This window comes from Lactuca serriola, chromosome 3, assembly GCF_051521515.1.
Source record: "Lactuca serriola cultivar US96UC23 chromosome 3, Lser_US96UC23_V15, whole genome shotgun sequence".
In the NCBI taxonomy this organism is placed as follows: domain Eukaryota; kingdom Viridiplantae; phylum Streptophyta; class Magnoliopsida; order Asterales; family Asteraceae; genus Lactuca; species Lactuca serriola.
In genome coordinates, this window is record NC_136410.1 from 86,157,203 (window position 1) to 86,181,052 (window position 23,850).

At 27.9% G+C, this 23,850-nt stretch overlaps 1 pseudogene across 1 annotated transcript; it reads left to right on the forward strand.

Annotated features, from left to right (window-relative positions):
- The first annotated feature begins 17,139 nt into the window (after positions 1 to 17,139).
- Positions 17,140 to 22,203, forward strand: LOC145095478 (flotillin-like protein 4; annotated as a pseudogene). The gene is made up of 6 exons (XR_013703704.1): positions 17,140 to 17,151; positions 20,517 to 20,951; positions 21,022 to 21,392; positions 21,480 to 21,638; positions 21,736 to 21,808; positions 21,964 to 22,203. The product of XR_013703704.1 is annotated as a flotillin-like protein 4 (transcript).
- Positions 22,204 to 23,850: the final 1,647 nt, after the last annotated feature.

Here is a 23,850-nt window from a genome sequence, read left to right on the forward strand (position 1 = left end):
ATCAAGTTCTAACCTTTTACAAATTTATCCACATTTATATTTCATTTCATTACTCAAATGTGCAGTTGTTTCCTCAAATATCGTTTCAATACATCATTTATTATGCAAAATTTTATTTAGATATTAGTTATTTTAATATATTTCATGTCCTTTTTATTTGCTTTATTCCAAAAACCATCAAAAACATATGTACCATCTTTGATTGCTAAGGAAGTTATCATCTTGGAGATGGATGGCATGGATGGCAGGCATGTATGGTGTTTCAAGTTTATGTTAGTTTAACCATTTAAAACCATGAAAACTAATAAAAAAAATACCACATTTCACAACTAATTTTTAGAATTATTATAATCATATTTAACGGGAATTTGATTTCTTTAAATATGCTCGCAAATGGAAATTTGCTTCTTATCCTTCGATAGGTTTTGGCCAAATAACAACAGCTGCATGTATGTCCTTAGGGAACTATTATGTTTTTCATACATATATTATTAATCATTTATAAACTCTATATAATTGATATAATTATATACCCTACACAAATTCTTAATCTTTTTTAGTGGAATTTGACGAGGAGCATGAACAACAATTGGCCGAATATATAATGTTGTATGAGGATTCAATTAACCTAAAATGTGTAAGCATGTGATGTGAGAAAAAAATTTTTACTTTAATATCTGGTTCTCTTGTTTTACTTGTAAGGAGATGAAAATTCATATTTGTAGTCTAACATTCAAATTTGGCTTCAGTATGGGTCGGTTCATCTCTTATTTTATCTTAATATTTTTATTTTTTGTATAAGTTTTTAGAATTTTCTTAGAAAATTTTAACAAACCTCCGACAAATATTGTTAACTATTTATATAGTTGTAAATTATAAACATAACTTGGAAAATGGAAGAAATATCATAAATGTTGCCCTGAGATAGTGGAATAGAAAATACTCCAGTTAGAAGTTAAATATCTTTTCAAATTTGAAAACAATAAACAAGTTATCGTCGGAAAGTAACCTATAAACATATTAATATCTTACTTTATTTAATTACTAGGCGAATTCCCGCACATTGCGAATGTTAAAATTATATAGTTATTCATATTAACTACGAAATAATAATTCTTAAGTTATGTTGATATAAAAAAATATAAGTTTTTTGAACAATATGATAAGATAAACATATACTATAATCAAATTTTCGCATTACTTCACCACGTGGTTTATAGATGAATAAAATTAAATAATTGTTTTGATTTAGTGTTACTTTTAGCTATTGTTATAATTAGTTAATTTAAATTTTTTTTTATTTGATTTAGTATTATTTATATTCATCGTTATGGGTAACTAATTAAAACTTATTTTAAAATATGTATAAGAAGTGGCGGATGAACGTTTTTGATAAATATTATGAAAAATAATTTATATAATTTGATATCCAACGCAAATTCTTAATCTTTTTTCAGGGAATTTGATAAGGATAATGAACTACGATTGGGTGATTATATAATGTTGTATCGGGATTCAATCAACTGAAAATATGTAAGCATGTTATATGAGAAGAAGTTGTTTACTTTAATTTCTAGTTGTCTTGTTTTAACCGTAAGAAGAAGAGAATCCATATTTTTGGTCTAATGTTCAAATTGGGTTTTAGTATGGGTCGGTCCTTCTCTTATTTTATCAGAACATTTTTACTTTTTTGTATATTTTTTTGGAATGTTCTTTGAAAATATTAGAAAACCCCCCCAAAAAAATATTACTAGCTATTTATATAATTGCAAATTGTAAGCAGAATTTGGAAAGTGGAAAAAATGTCACACATATTACCCTTAAAAAGTGAACTAAAAAAACACACCCGTTAGAAATTAAATATTTATTGAAATTTGAAAACAATAAACAAGTTGTCGTTGCAAAGTAACCTATAGATATATTAATCTCCTACTATAACCAGATTAATTTGTGTGAGATTTATTATAGTATAGATTATAATTTATAATTAAAGATTTTATGAGTTTCTAAGTATTCGTATTTTTCGGATATATTTAAGTTCTTATAAGTTCATAATATTTTGTTGGATGTATTATGTGGAATAATTGTTTTACGATTTGTTATATAATAACTAGAAAAGAAATGTCACTACGCAATTGACTTTCGTGTACTAATATTTAATAATAAAGTTTACATCACAAAAATTAAGTAAGAAAAAACAAGTAATAAATTTAGAGCCCATGCTTAGTTTATCATATATTTTCTCTTGACCTTTTGTGTGAGAGTTTATAACATCCGTTCTCACACAGATAGGTGATGAGAAATATGCTCAACTTTTAAGCCTGGAGTTGTAGGCTACTACTAACTTTCACCATGATTTTTGCTTGATAAGAGACTATTAGAAAAGTTTATAACTTTATTCATAGTTTTTGATGGAAATTGTGTTTTCATGTCAAATTTGAAGTTATAAGTCTTAGTTTTTTTTAAAAAAAATCTAATGTCAAGTTTGTTTCTATTTATTAGATTGTTGATAAGGGGAAGGCTGGCATTTCTGTTCTTCAAGAAGTTGCAAAAAACTGATGTAGGTGTGTTAAAAGAATTGTGTTAGCAAAGGCCAATTTTTATTTTATCAATATACCTTAAAAACATGCACGATTATCTACAAAATATTCACTTTTCATCGTATACTTTCTTGTATACACAAAGACTTTTCTTTTTGGATTGAATGAACCATCTGAAATTTGAGTAAGTGACCATTTTATCCTTTCGTGTAGAGGGATACTTAATTACATATGGCTATTTATTTATGGTAAAAAGAGACGTCTGAATGGATAAATCCTCATTTCACTCACTTAACCCATTAACTCATTTTGTTTGTACTAAGTAAAAAAAGAAATTATTACCTAATCTGGTAAACTATATACATGTTTTGTTATTCAATCTAGAAAGAATGACTTAATAGTCAAGTAAAAGGAATGATACTTTCTGCATCAAGTTCTAACGTTCTACAAATTTACCCGCATTTATATTTCATTACATTACTAAAATGTGCAGTTGTTTTCTCAAATATGGTTTATATACATCATTTATTATGCAACATTTTATTCAGATATGAGTTATTTTAATATATTTCATGTCTTTTTTATTTGCTTTATTCCAAAAACCATCAAAAACATTTGTACCATCTCTGATTGCTAAGGAAGTTATCATCTTGGAGATGGATGGCATGGATGGCAGGCATGTATGGTGTTTCAAGTTTATGTTAGTTTAACCATTTAAAACCATGAAAACTAATAAAAAAATACCACATTTCACAACTAGTTTTTAGAATTATTATAATCATATTTAACCGGAATTTTCTTTCTTTAAATATGCTCGCAAATGGTAATTTGCTTCTTATTTTTCGACAGGTTTTGGCCAAATAACAACAGCTGCATGAATGTCCTTGAGGGAAATATTATGTTTTTCATACATGTATTATTAATCATTTATAAACTATATATAATTGATATAATTATATACCCTACGCAAATTCTTAATCTTTTTTCTGGGAATTTGATGAGGAGCATGAACTGCAATTGGCTGAATATATAATGTTGTATGAGGATTCAATTAACCTAAAATGTGTAAGCATGTTATATGAGAAGAATTTTTTTACTTTAATATCTGGTTGTCTTGTGTTACTTGTTAGGTGTCACACCCTAAAACCGAGAACGGCGGAAATGTTCTGGGGCGGAGGACGTCATGTAATGTATCACAATAATGCAAAGTAGTAAACAAGCAATAACATCATCCATTGCATTAATAGTATAATTTTAAATACATGTGTTCTTTCATAGTATAAAACAACATAATGAATATTCAAAATAAAAGACGAGTCTTGACTACTCCGTCTTCACAAAACCTGGTCGTCGTACCTGTCTATTTGTGACCTGAGAATACAAGTTATTTTGAAAGCGAGTATCAACAATAAAGCTGGTGAATTCATAAGTAGTAATGTGTCTTTGATTTGTAAAACTGTAAAGAAAGACTTGTAAATGTTTGAAGAAAAGTTTGTATCAATGAACATGTTTGTAAGTAACTGTAAGCATTTGACAACCCTAGAAAATCTCATATTTCCTACTAGTATAAAAAGTAGTCTTCTACTAAGACCCGATTGTTTTGAAAGTAGTCTTCTACCAAGACCTGACTGTTTTGAAAGTAGTCTTCTACCAAGACCCGACTGTTTTGAAAGTAGTCTTCTACCAAGACCCGACTGTTTTGAAAGTAGTCTTCTACCAAGACCCGACTGTTTTGTAAGTAAGCATCACTGTAAATGTGACGGTTTTTCCCTGTTTAACTATTATTATAAAACCATAGTCTACCTCATTGTTTATGCGTATGAGTCACAATATAAAGGTAATAAGGAAAATAGTCTATCTATATCAAATATATCCTACCTCGTCGTTCATGTGAATGTGTCACAAAGTAAAGAAAGGAAAATAATATAATAACTAAAATTGTATCCTTTTGCACTAGGATATTCACGGCGTGGAAACTCGCCGAAAAGTATAACCGTAGACACCCGTCGATGATCATTTTCCCTACTGTAGCTAACAACCTTGGGGGTGGAATGGTAAGTCCCGAAACGTTTGTAACAGATTCTATGTAATAGTATCTATTAAACGTATTAATGTAAACGTGTTCATGTGAGCGTATCTTTGTAAACGTATTCATGTAAGCGTATCTCTGCAAACGTATTCATGTAAGCGTATCTTTGTAAACGTATCTATGTAAACGCATCTTTGTAAACGTATCTATGTAAACGTATTCATGTAAGCGTATCTATGTAAACGTATTCATGTAAGCGTATCTATGTAAACGTATCTATTCATCTAGTATGTAATGTATTAGTATAGACTCATGAATGAACTGACTCTTGTGTGATTCCTTGTACTTGGAATAGTAAGTAATATCTCATAACTATACCTATTATAGTTACTAGTAATGTACATGTATAACCGAAAGTATGCCTTTGCTACCCAAAGGTACTGAACTGACTGATGGATCTTTTATGTCTATATGTATACATGATATATAACTAATATTTAGACGACATACGGACGAGTAACTGATGCCCTAAGGCCACATCCCAACGAGGAAAAGGAAATAAAGCGAGCTAGCCGTCCTAAGTCCTTTAAACATTACTTATATAACTGTACATATTTAGGCATGCATTTGACAATATAAAAGTATAAGAGAAGTTTGTAAAACCTTTGAAAATTTTAATAACTAAGAAACGATGACTTGATGTCAGTTTATAAACGATTTGAAAGTAGTTTGTTTGATAAGACAGTTTTAAGTATAAGGAAAACATTTATTTAAAACACAATTGTAGCAGAGTTTGAAAGGAAACATACATTATGTAAAGTAGTTTGATAAAGAGTTTTAACATGTGAAAACGTTTGAGAAAGTCGTTTGAAGTAATCTGTTTGGTAAAACAGCTAACAGTATAGTAAATCCATTTGTATGCTAGTTATTAATCACATGTGATTGATATAGTAACTAGCATGATTCAACTTGTATTCCCCCCATAAAGCATTTAAACATTTAAAAACATTTAAGAGGTTAATTAAGAGGTATGAACTCACCTGCAGTGAGTGGATCGGATGGAAGTGTCGGACAAGTGCTTGGTGTCAAGTAAAGACTTAAACACACACAATGATTCTAATAACATATAAAGACATATGTATATATATATAATTAGTGATTATAACACTAATTAGACAAGTATAACACATTCTAAGGCGTGGAAAACACTTTGGTCAAAGTGTTAGCAGGCTATTGGGTTGCAACAAAGGAGTGTAAGGCATTGTAAGTGAGTTTATGGTCCATAGACCATACTTGTTGGAGTTTACGGCCTAGGGGAGTTTAATCCTGGCGGTAAACTCTCAAATGGTTCTCCAAATGAGGCTTAAAGCTATTATGTCTTAAGTGGCTAAGTGTTCCAAGGCTTAAACAAGATGTTAGGTGAGTTTAAGGTCGAAGAATGACCTTATATTGAGTATACGGCCTGGGGACCACTTCCCCATGATTTTACGGCCGTAAACTCATGGTATGAAGTGTCATTTCGTTTCTTGAAGTCTCCAGTTCAATGGTGTATGGTTCTATACTAAGTTCCAAGGCTTGGTAAGGTGTTAGGGTGCATTTTGCACCACTTAGAGGGGTTTACGGCCCAAGAACATGTCTTGGCCGTAAAATCCTTTGATCACATGATTCTTTGTGATTTCTAAGCCCTAAACATGTTAAACCTAGTGTACAACGAGTTGGAACAAAAGTACTTACGATCTAGGAACTTGAATGGTCATTTTTGGCCAAGAACACTAGTGTGTGTTCTTGGTGTTCTTGATGAAACTTGAAGATCTACACAAATGGAATGATTTCATGGATGGAATTGTGTAAGATCACTAGATTAAGTAAGATATCAACTAGTTAGGACAAGAAACTTACGAGTTTTGAAGATCGGGGACGAAGATCGGGATGATACTTGAGAGGATTTCAGCCAAGGGAAGGAAACGAATGAACTAATGGCCACCCTTTCATCATATAAGGTGGAGTTTACGGCCCACGTGGAGTTTACAGTCGTAAACTCCCATGTGGTGGCCGTGAACTCCCTATAAAGGTGTTTAAGGTTGGTTCTTTGAGCTATAACTTTAGCAGATAAACCCTGACACTTATCCCTTAAGTGTACAAGGCTCAGAACGCTTAAACGGATTCCAATTTGTGCTAAATGATAACTGGAATGAGGTTGAATTTCAATAAAGTGTTTGACTGTACAGGATAGAAATTTTCGGGTTGTCACATAAGGAGATGAAAATTCATATTTGTAGTCTAACATTCAAATTTGGCTTCAGTATGGGTCGGTTCATCTCTTATTTTATCTTAATATTTGTATTTTTTGTATAAGTATTTAGAATTTTCTTAGAAAATTTTAACAAACCTCCAACAAATATTGTTAACAAACCTCCGACAAATATTGTTAACTATTTATATAGCTGTAAATTATAAACATAACTTGGAAAATGGAAGAAATATCATAAATGTTGCCCTTAGATAGTGGAATAGAAAATACTCCCGTTAGAAGTTAAATATTTTTTCAAATTTGAAAACAATAAACAAGCTATTGTCGGAAAGTAACCTATAAATATATTAAATTCTTACTTTACTTAATTACTAGGCGAATTCCCGCTCATTACGAACGTTAAAATTATATAGTTATTCATATTAACTACGAAATAATAATTCTTATGTTATGTTGATATAAAAAATATAAGTTTTTTGAACAATATGAGAAGATAGACATATAATATAATCAAATTTTCCCATTGCTTCTCTACGCGGTTTTATAGATGAATAAAATTAAATAATTGTTTTGATTTAGTGTTATTTTAGCTATTGTTATAATTAATCAAATTAAAAAAAAATTATTCGATTTAGTATTATTTATATCTATCGTTATGGGTAACTAATTAAAAATTATTTTAAAATATGTATAAGAAGTGGCTGATGAACGTTTTTGATAAATATTATGGAATATAATTTATATAATTTTATATCCTATGCAAATTCTTAATCTTTTTTAGGGGAATTTGATGAGGATCATGAACTACGATTGGGTGATTATATAATGTTGTATCGGGATTCAATCAACTGAAAATATGTAAGCATGTTATATCAGAAGTTGTTTACTTTAATTTCTAGTTGTCTTGTTTTAGCCGTAAGGAGAAGAGAATCCATATTTTTGGTCTAATGTTCAAAGTGGGTTTCGGTATGGGTCGGTCCTTCTCTTATTTTATCTCTTATTTTATCTGAACATTTTTCTTTTCTCTATGTTTTTTTTAATGTTCTTTTAAATTATTAAACCCCCCACCACAAGAAATATTGTTAATTATTTATATAATTGCAAATTGTAAGTAGAACTTGGAAACCGGAAGAAATATCACAAATATTACCCTTAAAAAGTGAACTAAAAAAATACACCCGTTAGAAGTTAAATATTTATTCAATTTTGAAAACAGTAAATAAGTTGTCGTTGCAAAGTAACCTATAGATATATTAATCTCCTACTATAACCAGATTAATTTGTATGAGATTTATTATATTACAGATTAAAATTTATAATCAAAGATTTTATGAGTTTCTAAGTATTCCTAGTTTTTGGACATATTTAAGTTATTATAAATAAGTTAACAATATTTTGTTGGATGTATTATGTGGAATAATTGTTTACTATTTTTTATATAATAACTACAAAAGAAATGTCATTATGCAATTGAGCGTTCGTGTACTAATATTTAATAATAGAGTTTACATCACAAAAATTAAGCAAGAAAAAACAAGTAATAAATTTGGAGTCCATGCTTAGTTTATCATATATTTTTTCTTGACCTCTAGTGTGAGAGTTTATAACATCCGGTCTCACACAGATAGGTGATGAGAAATATGCTCAACTTTTAAGCCCGGAGTTGTAGGCTACTAATAACTTTCATCATGATTTTTGCTTGATAAGAGATTATTAGAAAAGTTTATAACTTTGTGCATAGTTTTTGATGGAAATTGTGTTTTCATGTCAAATTTGAAGTTATAAGTCTTACTTTTTTTTTTTTTTTTTTTTTTTTTTTTTTTTTTTAAATCTAATGTCAAGTCTGTTTCTATTTACTAGATTGTTGATCAGGGAAAGGCTGACATTTCTGTTCAGCAAGAAGTTGCAAAAAACTGATGTAGGTCTGTTAAAAGAATTGTGTTTCCAAAGGCCAATTTTTATTTTTATCAATATACCATAAAAACATGTATGATTATCTATAAAATATTCACTTTTCATCGTATACTTTCTTGTATACACAAAGGCTTTTCCTTTTAGGTTGAATGAACCATCTAAAATTTCAGTAAGTGACCATTTTATCCTTCCGTGTAAAGGGATCCTTAATCACATATAGCTATTTATTTATGGTAAAAAGAGACGTCTGAATGGATAATCTCCATTTCACTCACTTAACTCGTTAACGCGTTTTGTTTGTATTAAGTAAAAAAAAAGATTATTACTTAGTCTGGTAAGCTATATACGTGTTTTTTATTCAGTTTAGAAAGAACGACTTACTAGAAAAGTAAAGGAAATGAGACTTTCTGCATCAAGTCCTAACCTTTTACAAATTTACCCGCATTTATATTTCATTCCATTACTCAAATGTGTATTTGTTTTCTCAAATATTGTTTATATACATCATTTATTATGCGAAATTTTATTTAGATATGAGTTATTTTAATATATTCCATATCCTTTTTATTTGTTTTATTCCAAAAACCATCAAAAACATATGTACCATCTCTGATCGGTAAGGAAGTTATCATCTTGGAGATGGATGGCATGGATAGCATGCATGTATGGTGTTTCAAGTTTATGTTAGTTTAACCATTTAAAACCATAAAAACTAATAAAGAAATAAAAACACATTTCACAACTAGTTTTTAGAATTATTATAATAATATTCAACGAGAATTTTTCTTTCTTTAAAGATGCTAGCAAATGGAAATTTGCGTCTCGTCCTTCGACAGGTTTTGGCGAAATAACAACAGCTGCATGTATGTCCTTGAGGGAACTATTATGTTCTTCATACATATTTTATTAATCTTTTATAAACTATATATAATTTTATACCCTATGCAAATTCTTAATGGAATTTGACGAGGAGCATGAAGTGCAGTTGGGTGAATATATAATGTTGTATCGAGATTCAATCAACCAAAAATGTGTAAGCATTTTATAGGAGAAGAAGGTTTTTACTTTACTATCCGGTTGTCCAATTATAGGAGAAGAAGTTTTTTACTTTAATATCTGGTTGTCCAATTTTAGCCGTAAGGAGATGAAAATTCATATTTGTAGTCTAACGTTCAAATTGGGCTTCAGTATGGGTTGGTTCATCTCTTATTTTATCTTAATATTTTAATTTTTTGTATAATTTTTTGGAATTTTCTTAGAAAATTTTAACAAACCTCCAACAAATAGTGTTGACTATTTATATATTTGCAAATTATAAACATAACTTGGAAACCGGAAGAAATATCATAAATATTGCCCTTAGAAAGTGGAATAGAAAATACTCCCATTAGAAATTAAATATTTTTTTTAAATTTGAAAAAATAAACAAGTTATCGTCGGAAAGTAACCTATAAATATATTACTCTTTTACTATATTTAATTACTAGGTGAAATCTCGCTCATAGCGAATGTTAAAATTATATAGTTATTCATATTAACTACTAAATAATAATTCTTACATTATGATAAAAAATATAAGTTTTTTCAACAATATGATAAGATAAACATATACTATAATCATTTTCTCATCGCTTCTACACACGGTTTATAGATGAATAAAACTAAATAATTGTTTTGATTTAGTATTATTTTTAACTATTGTTATGATTAATTAATTTAAAATTTATTTATTTGATTTAGTATTATTTATATCTATCGTTATGGGTGACTAATTAAAACTTATTTTAAAATATTTATGAGATGTTTGATGAAGGACTTTGATAAATATCAAGAAAAATAAAAATATATGTTTATAACGTGGATCATCTTCAATAGTACCAAAACTCAATGACATAGATAATTTATTTTGTTAGTATTAATTAACCACTTAATATTTTTAACCATTTATATATATATATATATATATATATATATATATATATATATATATATTACACATTAGATATAATTCATGGTCAACATTTGAATTTAATATTTAATATATATATATATATATATATATATATATATATATATATATATATATATCTTTACTATCTTATAAAACAAATCTCACTATTTCTAAAAATGGATTGAATAAAATAATAATATTTTTTTAAGACGTCCAAATCATTAAGCTAATTGTACAACTAATCACTAATAAAATAATATTCAAATTTAAACAAGCTCCTATAAATCTTCTCTTCCAAGGTTTTGACCATTTCTTTTTTCATTCAAATAAATACTCAACACCCTATAATTTGGTCATTTCATGAATTTTCTTTATTTTTTATATGACATGTTTCCTAAAACAAACTAATAATTGAATTGAAAATAATCATTCTCCATCGAAAAGAATTTAATTGTCGAAACAAACTATTTGTCGTCCGCCGCTTTACGCGGGTAAACGGCTAGTGTATATATATATATATATATATATATATATATATATATATATATATATATATATATATATATAGGTTCAGGTTCATTTGAGACCTTTCTAATTTTGTGAGACCAAATCTAAAAACAATTTTAAAATGCAAAATAAATGGAAAAATCCAAAAATTCTTTTTTTAAATATTATTTTCGGAATTTGAATTAACTAAAAAAAAATTAAAAAAAAATCCCGTTTTTTTTTTGAAAAATACGTGAAGTATTCTAAATAGAATATTACACTGACATATTCTAAAAAATAATTTTAAAATGCAAAATAAATAGAAAAATCTAAAAATTCTTTTTTTAAATATTATTTTCGGAACTTGAAGTAACTAAAAAAAAAATATCCCATTTTTTTTGGAAATACGTGAAATATTCTAAATAGAATATTACACTGTACATATTCTAAAAATAATTTTAAAATGCAAAATAAATGGAAAAATCAAAAAATTCTTTTTTTTAAATATTATTTTCGGAACTTGAATTAACTAAAAAAATAAAAAAAAATAAAAAAAATAAAAAAATGCGTCTCACGGTCTCACAAAATTAGGCCGTCTCACATGAACCTAACCATATATATATATATATATATATATATATATATATATATATATATATATATATATATATATATTTCTTTAGCCATATGATATAATGAAAATTTGTAACTGCATTCAAGTTTTATTTTTATATTTTAACTTTTTAACCTCCAATTAAAAGTTATTTATAATTAAACCATTACAACTAAAGATGTTTTTTCATTTATGATACTTAATAGAATCAATTAAATAGAATTAAAATATTTTATATGTGTTTAATATACTAAATGAATAATATAATTATCTAATTTCTAGACCAAATATTATAACAGAAGCGTTCACACAAATTATTAAAAACTAAATATGTATCCATTATTTTGTGTGTATATATTTATATGAGTGTAAGTAATAATTTTTCTCTACAAACATATCAAACAAATATATAATACAAAGTTATATATCTAAGACAACAATTCCATAATGACCTAATAAAAGTATTCATATTTACATGTATTAAATTACAAAAATATGTTTGGAAGATGTGATATATACAAACTTAAGGCCCTATATTTTTAAAAATAGCAATTAACAGATGTTTACAACTAGTAGTCGATAATTCCATTAAAATAAAATTCATGGTGGTGACAAAAAAACAACAATAACATTTATAGAATCCTCATACATTTTTATTCAATATCCATAAAAAATGAGTCGTAAAGTAAATAATTTAGGACATTTATATTCTCACCATTGTTAATAGAACTTATCAAAAGCCAATTCATGATCTCTTTTTTCTTTCAAAAACCCACTTCAAACATATTAACATTCCTAGTTTCTTCTTGTACTTATTTCACCGATATGAAGAGAGCTCATCAAAACTTTTCCTTTTGCTATAAATCTACAACCTTGAGACAATTCTTCGTCATCTCCAAATACATAAAACTTTGGATTGACTATTGTACACAACAAACTTCTTATGAAATTTTAAGAAAACATAATAAAAAATATCCGGAAAGAATAAAGAAAATCTATTTGAAACTTCTTCTTTCTCATACACTCTAGATAACAAAACTAAAAAGCGAAGATAAAACAAAATGAAAATAGAAAATAAGCAAATGTTTCTTATATAAGTAAAATATTCCAATTAAATAATTATATAAGTAGCATAAGGTGAAGAGTTTGATATTTTCAAATGAATATAGTTTAAGATAAATAGTGTAACTTAAACCACATTCATTTGAAAAGTCTCCTTTATAAGAAATAGATAGATAGACAGATTAATATATTAATATATTACCGTTGGAAAGTAATTTATAATTATTAATTTATTATCCTTTGATATCTTTTTCTCTCTATATCTCCACATTAAATTATCATTATATTATTATACATTATTTTTTCGTGTGTATATATATATATATATATATATATATATATATATATAACATTCGGTTTCATAACAAATTTTAGTTTATAACCAGCTTAAAATTGATTTCAGTGATTTCAAACAGGACCTTGAACTGCATTTGGACTATTTAAGGACTGGTGTATGGCTGCCAAATCAGTCCAGTCTTTTCATTCTAAAGAATTTTGGATAGTTAGTCGAGAATCAATTTCAGTTTTGTACTGTTTTACCCATAAGTTTAACTCTATTTCACCAAATAGTGATTGATTTGAAATTAGGTGATTCATGTAGTGTGCCGACTAGAATATAATTCATAATTAAAGATTTTATGAGTTTCTAAGTATCTTGTGTCCACTTGTGTTTTTATTGGACATAGTTTTGTAATTTTAAGTCAGTATAAGTTAATAATATTTTGTTGGATGTATTATGTAGAATAGTTGTTTTAATATTTATTCTATAATAACTAGAAAAGAAATGTGACTGTGTTAGTGGTGTTTATGTATTAATATTTAAGAATAAACTTACGTCACAAAATTAAGCAAGAAAAACCAAGATAGAAATTTGGAGTTCATACTTAGTTTATCATATATTTTTCTCTTGCTCGTTAGTGTTAGAGTTTAAACATCCGGTCCCGCATATATAGGTGATGAGAAATATGCTTATTTTTTAAGCCTAAAGTTGTGAGCTACTAATAACGTGATGCATTTGTGTTTAAAAGAATTGTGTTTCCAAAGGCCAGTTTTGATTTTATCAATATATCTAAAAACATGTCTGATTATCTATAAAATATTCACGTATCACCCTATACTTTCTTATATACACAAAGACTTTTCATTTTGAATTGCATGAACCGTCTAAAATTTATGTAAGTGACAATTTTATCCTTCCGTCTATAAAGATGCTTAATAACATATGACTATTTACTTGTGGTAAAAAGAGACGTATGAATGGATAAGTCCATATTTCTCTCACCTAACCTGGTAATTTGTTTTGTTTATATTAATTAAAACAGAAATTGTTATTTAATCTGTTAAGTTGTATATTTGTTTTCTTATTCAGTTTAGAAAGACCGATTTAATAGAAAGTAAATGAAATGAGACTTTATCCAAGTCCTAACCTTTTACCAATTTACCCACATTCATTTTTCCTTCCGTTACCCAAATATGTGGTTGTTTTCTCAAATATCGTTTATATACATCATTTATTATGCAACATTTTATTCATATATGAGTTATTTTAGTATATTTCATATCCTTTTTACTTGCTTTATTCTGAAAACCATCAGAAACACACATACCAACTCTGATTGATATGGAAGGTATCATATTGGAGATGGATGACATGGATAACATGCATATATGGTGTTTTAACCATTTAAAACCATGAAATAGAATAAAGAAAAAAAATGACCACGTTCATAACTTGTTTTTAGAAATATTATAATCATATTCGATGTGAATTTTTCTTTCTATACATATGCTAGAAACGGGAAATTTGCTTCTCATCCTTCAATAGATTTTGGCCAAATAACAACATCCATGTATCTGTCCTTGAGGGCGCAAGTATGTTCTTTGTATGCGTTTTCTTAATCTTTTCTAAATTATATATAATTTTATAACCAATGCAAATTGTTAATCTTTTTAGGGAATTTGATGAGGAGCAAGAACTCCAATTGGGTGACTATATAATGTTGTATTAGGATTTAATCAACCTCAACTATGTAAACATGTTATACGAAAATAAGGGTTTTTACTTTAATTTCTAGTTGTTTTGTTTTAGCAGTAAGTAGGTGAGAATCCATATTTATGATCTAATGTTCAAATTGTGCTTCAGTATGGGTCGATCCATCACTTATTTTATCCGAACATTTTTACTTTTTGTATAATTTTTTGAATTTTCTTATAAAATATTAAAGAACCTCCAACAAATATTGTTAACTATTTATATAGTTTCAAATTATAAACAGAACTTAGAAAGTGGAAGAAATATCATAAATATTTCCCATAAAAAGCGGAATAAAAAATATTCTCATTAGAAGTTAAATATTTGTTCAAAATTGAAAACAATAAACAAGATGTCATTGAAAAGTAACCTATAGATATATTAATCTCTTATTATATTAAATTACTATGCGAATTCTTGCACGTTGCACAAGTTAAAATTATGTAATTATTCAAATTAACTACGTAATAATAGTTCTTTCGTTATGTTGATTTAAAAAAATGCAGGTTTTTTAAACTATATGATAAGACAAACATATATTATGATAAAATTTTGTAATTGCCTCTACACGAGGTTTATATATGAATAAAATTAAATATATATATTTTTTGATTTAGTGTTACTTTTAACTATCGTTATAATTAATTAAGTTAAATTTATTTATTTGATTTAGTAATATCTATATCTATCTAACTAATTAAAACTTGTTTTATAATATTTATAATAATTGGCACATGAGCATTTTTGATAAATATTAAGTAAAATAAAAAATATGTTCCTAAATTGGATCATCTTCGATAATAGTTTTTATGAATTATTATTATTATTCTATTAAACACTCAATAACGTGTGTAGTTTTTATGAATTATTATTATTATTCTATTAAACACTCAATAACGTGTGTAGATAACTTATTTTGTTAGTATTTATTCACTACCGAATATTTTCAACCATTTATATATATTACGTATTAGATATAATCCATCATCAACATTTGTATTTATAATTAAAATATATATCTTTAGACATATAATAATAATTTGTTATTTGTATTCAAGTTCTATTTTAGTATTCCAACTTTTCAACTTCCAATTAAAGGTTATTTATAGTTAAACATTTACAACTAAAATGGTTTTTTCATACACGGTACTTAATTGATACATAAGAGACTTATTTAAATAGAATTAAAATATTTTAATTATGTTTAGTAAATTAATTGAATAATATAATCATCTAATTTCTAGACCAAATATTATACCAAAAGCCTTCAAACAAATTATTAAAAACTAACTTATATGCATCTATTGTTTTGTGTGTATTTATTTACGTGAGAGTGTATGTTATTTTTTCTCTACAAACATATTAATCAAATACATAATACAAACTTATATATTTAAAACGGCAATTTCATAACTACCTATAATCTTAGAAATAGTAATTAACAGATGTTTACAATTAGTAGTCCATAATTCCATTAAAACAAAAGTCATGACGGTGACAAAAAAACAATAATAACATTTATAGAATCCTCATACCTTTTTATTCAATATCTAAATTAACATTCATAGTTTCTTTTTGAACTTATTTCACAAGTATGAAGAGAGCTCATCAAAACTTTTCTTGTGGCTCTAAAAAAAATTTATCATCTCTAAATACAAAAAACTTTTGGATCGACTCTTGTACACAACAAACTTAGACATATAATAATAATTTGTTATTTGTATTCAAGTTCTACTTTAGTATTCCAACTTTTCAACTTCCAATTAAAGGTTATTTATAATTAAACCTTTACAACTAAAGAAGTTTTTTCATACACGGTCCTTAATTGGTACATAAGAGACTCATTTAAATAGGATTAAAATATTTTAATTATGTTTACTAAATTAATTGAATAATATAATCATCTAATTTTTAGACCAAATATTACACCAGAAGCCTTCAAACAAATTATTAAAAACTAACTTATATGCATCTATTATTTTGTGTGTATTTATTTACATGAGAGTGTATGTTATTTTTTCTCTACAAACATATTAATCAAATACATAATACAAAGTTATATATTTAAAACAACAATTTCATAACTACCTATAATTTTAGAAATATTAATTAACAGATGTTTACAATTAGTAGTCGATAATTCCATTAAAACAAAAGTCATGACGGTAACAAAAAAAACAATAATAACATTTATAGAATCCTCATACCTTTTTATTCAATATCCAAATTAACATTCATAGTTTCTTGACAAAATTGCAAGAATGGTCCCTGCGGTATGTCAAAACTAGCACCTTTAGTCCAAAATGGATTTGGCTCGCAAGGATGGTCCAATAGTTTCATTTTGTTGCGAGTTTGGTCCAATTTCATATGAACTTTTTTATAATGACGGATTTGCCCTTATATTTTAATTTTCCATTCTTATTTTATTATCAGTAATTAAAAAACAATTAAAAATAAAACAAAAATAAAATACTCTCCCCCCCTCTCTCTCTTTCTCTTTCTCTCTCTCTCTCTCTCTATATATATATATATATATATATATATATATATATATCTACAAACAAAATTAATACAGATCTGGTAATGGATTTGTAAAATGAAGAACCCTAACTTTTATCAATTTTGTTCAATTCATTGTATGAAGTCAAATAGACTAAACACATACACACTCATATATGCATATGAATCTCAAGAACACTCGGTTTTTCCTGAGTTCAAGAACAAGAACATCATATTCACGAACTAAGAAATCGATTTCTGATGAACTGCCATCACCACCATCGGAATCAATTTCTTCTATGAATTGCCCAACTCAAACCCACAAGCACACAAACAAACTCAATAAACATAAATATGAAGGTAAATTGCACCCCTTTTATCTCTCTCCCTGAATCGCAGACACCGTATATCCTCAATCAGTACTGATTAAAGAGATTACGGTTTACAGATGAAAGGGATTATGATTTACAACCTAGAAATTTTTGCGTTCTTTCCAATTATTGAATCAAATGCCTATCATGTCTCTCTCTCTCTCTCTCTCTCTTGTTCTTCTCTGAATCGGTGTGTGTATCAATTTTAGGCATAGAAGATGACTCTTATAGAAGAACAACGATAACATTGGCATTGTAGCTCTAAACAACAATGAGAGAAAAGCCAAGTATAGTGGTTTGACCTGGGAGGCGATGGTGTTGTTGGTATTCGTCGGAGATGTTACCAGGTTTAGGTGATGGGCGAGGTATGATGGATGATGACCAGAGATACTAGGTGATGTTGAGGGTCAAGCGGGTGGGTCAGGCAAGAGAAAAGATGTGTTTTTCGGCAATTGTATTCTTACATAGGTCACTGAGAGGTTGCAACATGTTTGATTTTGAAATTGTTTCGAACTGATTTCTTTGAACTTGTCGAAGAAGACATATCAGATAGGCAGGAGAGGGATGAAGAAGATGAACTGTTCTTGGGTAAAAAGAAAAAAAATATGGGGGAATACGGTGGAGAGAGGGAGAGAGAGAGAGAGAGAGAGAGAGAGGGTATTTAATTTTTGTTTTATTTTTAATTATTGATAATAAAATAAAAATGGAAAATTAAAATATAAGGGCAAATTTGTCATTATAAAAAAGTTCATAGGAAATTGGACCAAACTCGCAACAAAACGAAACAATTGGACCACCCTTGCAAGCCAAACCCATTTTGGACCAAACTTGGTAGTTTTGACATACCACAGGGACCATTCTTGCAATTTTGTGTAGTTTCTTTTTTAACTTATTTCACGGGTATGAAGAGAGATCATCAAAACTTTTCTTGTTGCTCTAAAAATTCTTTATCATCTCTAAATAGTAAATACCAAAAACCTTTGGATCGACTCTTGTACACAACAAAATTATTATTAAATTTTAAGAAAACATAATAAAAAAATATGTGGAAAGAAGAAATGAAAGTTATTTAAAATTTATCCATTATCAGACACTCTAGATAACAAAATTCAAAAGAGAAGTTAAAACAAAATGAAAATAGAATAGAAGAAAATGTTTCTTATATAATTAAAATATTTCAATTAAATAATCATTTAAGTAACATAAGGTGAAGAGTTTGAGAGTTTCAAATGAATATGGTTTAAGATAAATAGTCGATCTTAAACCATATTCATTTGAATGGCTCATTTATAAGAGATAGATTAATATATTAATATATTTGATGGGTTTTCTAGGTTATAAAAAAATTCATGTGGTAGAAAAACACTTAAACCTTTAAGTTCACATGCAACCTAGAAATGATCTATGTTTTCTTTATTGATAGCAATCACATATGAACATCAAGAATCCTAGAGAGGGGCTATGAAAATCGAAATTAACATAACGATTAGGGTTACATACCTTTTGATTATTATAGCAAATAATCAAATCAAATAGTCTTGAAGCTCCTTAGAAAGCAAGCACCAAAAGGATGATGTCTCTAATAGCTCACACCCAAAACCAAAACCCAAGAATGAGGAGGAGAGAGGATATATCAAGGAAATTTCGTTCCTATGCTTTTAGGTAATGTAGTGAACGGAAATTGCAAGCCAAGAGGTCATATTTATAGTTTAGGTAATTTGCAGATATAACATGATTTGAATTGATTAAATAATATATTTTATCTTAATTCAAATCTTTTCCTTTTATGCAACCACGAGGCTTCTAGAAACCCTAGGAAATCCTCCAAAATCATCCATACCATGGAGGGTTCTAGAATTGCTTCTTTTGTTCAACTATTAAACAGTTACAATTCACTCATTGCATCTTTAATTAATTCCAATTAATCCTGAATTAATTCCATATTAATTTTATATAATAATTAATAAATTTTAATTGATTTCACATTAATTTATTAATCATATAAATTAAAAAATCAATTATTTAACAATTGATCTCATATTAATTTATTAATCACATAATAAATCAACAATTTAACCGTCTATTTCCATTTAATACATTAATCAAATAATATATTAACAAATCATTTTCCTATAATTTCAAATTAGTTTATTAATCATATAATAATCTAATCATTATACTTCTCTCTCCTAATATAACTTCTATATATTTCTAGTTATCCGGGCAACCAACAAAAGACTTTGTTTTTAATTACAAGAATATATCATTTTATTAATTGACTTAGACACTTTAATCCAAAAATATTACGATTGGAAAGTAACTTATAATTATTAATTTATTATCCTTTGCTACCATTCATTATATCTATCCACATTAAATTATTATTATATTAATAAAGTTTAAAATGCATATAATTTTATTATATATTAACAAAGATCTATTTATTCATTAATTTTATTATATATTAATAAAGATCTATTTATTCATTAATTTTACCATATATATATATATATATATATATATATATATATATATATATATATATATATATATATATATATATATATATATATATATAGGAGTAGGATCAAATGAGAACACCTAAAAGGTTGAGAACGCGAGAACACATCTGAACCATTTAAAAAACTAAATCTAAGACTATTATCGAATGGGTCATTTATGTAAATTTTTAAAATTACAGGAATTAACGTGTAACTTTAAAACTGACATAAGGGTAAAATGGTAATTGATTGTTTACCTATGTTTAGCAATTCCTACAATCTCTCTCTCTTTCTCTCTCCTCTCTTGTATCTCTCCCTTTATATCCCTGCTTCTACGTTTGTCACAACCCTAGGGCATCCTCTCATTCCGACCGCTGCAAATACCCCAAACTCATCGCCTCTCACGATAAATAATCGCACCATGTGATTGAGCTCATGAAGGGGATCATCGAAGGGGAGACCCGTGTCCTCGCTGCGTCAATGACCATGGAAGAAATTTTCAAAAGGACGAAGGATTTTAAGAATGAAGTGTTCGATAAGGTCCAATTGGAACTTAATCAGTTCAGATTGTTGATCTACAATGCGAATGTGAAGCAGATGGTTGACGAACCTGGACAAGAGTATTTTTCGTATTTAGGGCAAAAAATCCAACAGGAAGCTGCAAATCAAGCTAAGATTGATGTTTCTGAAGCAAAGATGAAGGTAATTTTATGTTTCTTAGGTTTTGAATGGTAGATACTCAGTTTCCGATTCACGATTGATTGTTGTTTAGGGTGAAATTGGATCCAAGCTTCGCCAAGGCCAGACGCTTCAGAATGCAACGGAGATAGATGCACAGACGAAGATCATAGCGACACAGAGGCGAGGATAGGGGGAAGAAGGAGGAGATAAAGGTGAAAACGGAGGTGAAGGTGTTTGAGAACCAGAGGGAGGTTGAAGTGGCTGAAGCAAATGCATAACTCGTGATGAAGAATGCAAAGTGGGCCAAGGATTCACAGGTTACAGAGGTGGAGTCAAAATAAGGCGGTGGTGTTCCGGGAGGCGGAGCTGTAGAAAGAGGTTGAGATAATGAACACGTTGACTTAGACGGAGAAACTCAAGGCTGAGTTCTTGAGCAAAGCTAGCGTTGAGTATGAAACCAAGGTAACAAACATAACACAAATTAACTGAATACGATTAATCACCTATGTTTCACGAAATTGAATTTCTATCGGTTTGATCTAAACAAAGGCACAAGAGGTGAATTGGGAGCTTTACAGAAAATAGAAGGTTGCTGAAGCAATTCTGTACGAGAAGGAGAAACAAGCAGAGGCTCAAAAGGCGATGGCGAAGGCGACACTTTACTCCCGCCAACAAGTCGCCGACGGTGAGTTATATGCAAAACAGAAGGTAATGATTCTCTTCTCATTTCTTTTTATTTTGTCTGTAAATTAATGAAGTTTAATAAATAGGCTTAGATGGGTGTTTGGGTTTGGTTGTTTGACAGAAATTGATAGAGATGGAAAGAAGAACAACGAAAATTACTTTTTCTTTGTTTGTTTTGATAGAAACAGATGAAGGTATGGATATTTGGGTGTTGATGTTTTACAGTGAATTGATGGGTTTTTGTTTCTTGATCATCCATATCTCACAAAAAGATTTTATAATTATACATATTGATTTTACCGTGGAGTGTTGATTTTGTTTGAGTGTTAATCTTTGTTTGAGTGTTCAGGAGGTAGAATGGTTGCAATGGAGGACCAACTGGAAAATTTTCTAAAGAACAGAGGCAAAGAAAGAAACACAATCCTAATTTTTGAATTTTTTGGTAATAATTTCTTGAAGGGTGTGCATGAATGGTTGTATTTATTTATGAATAACACGTGTATTCATTTATGAATAACATTGTAGTTATGTGTGAATGGTTGTATTCATTTATGAATAGCATGTGTATTCATTTATGATAGAATGTGTATTAATTTATAAATAACAGTGTATTCATTTTGTGAATTGCAATGTATTCGTGTGTGTGAGTGTATTTATTTATGATTATAGGTATTCATTTTATGAAAAAATGATAATTTTTACACTATTTTTTATTTTCATTTTATGAAAAATGCATTGAATTATTTGTAATTTGATGTGTTTTCATTTATGATTGGAAGTGTATTGATTAGGGACTGGATTTCTATTCATTAAAAAATAAACAAAAATGCGAAATTGTAGAAAATAATATTTTTTCAAAGATTTTCTTTTCAGATTTAAAATAAAAAGAAATATTAATTTTTTTAGGTAATTTTTTTTGAAACGGTCATAAATAATTTTTGGGAAAAATCATAAAAAATAATATTTATATATATTTCATTAAGTAAAAGGAAATATTAATTTTGTTAGATAATTAAAATCATTATCCCTAGATTTTAGGAAATCATTAATTAATATTTATATAAAGTTACTAATATACCCTTATAAAATGATTGGTCCAGAACTGTTCTCACGCTCTCAACCTTTTAGGTGTTCTCATTTGATCCTCTCCTATATATATATATATATATATATATATATATATATATATATATATATATATATATATATATATATATATATATATATATATATCACTCAGTTTCATAAAAAATTTTAGTCCGATTTCACTTATTTATAACCAGTTTAAAATTGATTTTAGTGATTTCAAACCATACCCTAAACTGCATTTGGGCTATTTAAGGACTGGTGGGGCCGTCTACGCCTGCCAAATCAGTCGAGTACTTTTATTCTTATGACTGTTGGATAGTCAGTCAAAAATGTATTTCACTTTTGGACTATTTTACCCATGAGTTTAAGTCCATTTAACCAAATTGTGATTGGTTTGAAATCATGTGATACAAGTGGTAAAAGCTTACGAAGTGGAGGAATACACAAAGAAATAAATGAAAACCATCCACACTACTTAGGGGAAATCTGGAAAAGCACCACCACCTAATGTTGGTTTAATGACGCAAAACTAGTCATGGGGTGGTCTTGAGTTGGTGGTGAATATAACATGCAAAACTAGCACTGGTCATCAAAATGTTGTTCTATAATCTAACATGTAAGTTTCTTATTTTTGTTCATTGCTTTTATATTTTTTTAGACTTGCTTTAATTTCTTTGGTTTGATGAATCGAATGTTAGGTGATGGTTGGAAAGTTTGTTTATGATTAGGTGAAGTAGATGGATTTTTATGATAGATTTTGAAATTGGATATGTTAAAATCTTTATTGATGATGGTATCGCAAATATTTATTTGCTATCTTTAATTGTAATCTTTGATAATTTTGTATTGTTTTTATTCCAATGCTATTAGAAAATTTTCTCTAGTCTTCACTCTTTTCCTCTATGATATTTTAGAACACGTTCACTTTACTTTTTATCCTTGTGATCTACGTAGAATCAGCAAGTATTGCTCCTGTTGGCCATATTAAGTCATCATAAAATAGTTTTCATTCAATGCCTCATGTCTGCCTCTTTTTAAGATCCAAGTGATGGTTTTGGTGATTGCTATTGCTACTATTGAAACATTACCAAAGCGAGCTTCAAAGTGTATTACTCCTTTCATATTAGTGTCCTCGTTTGCTACAACA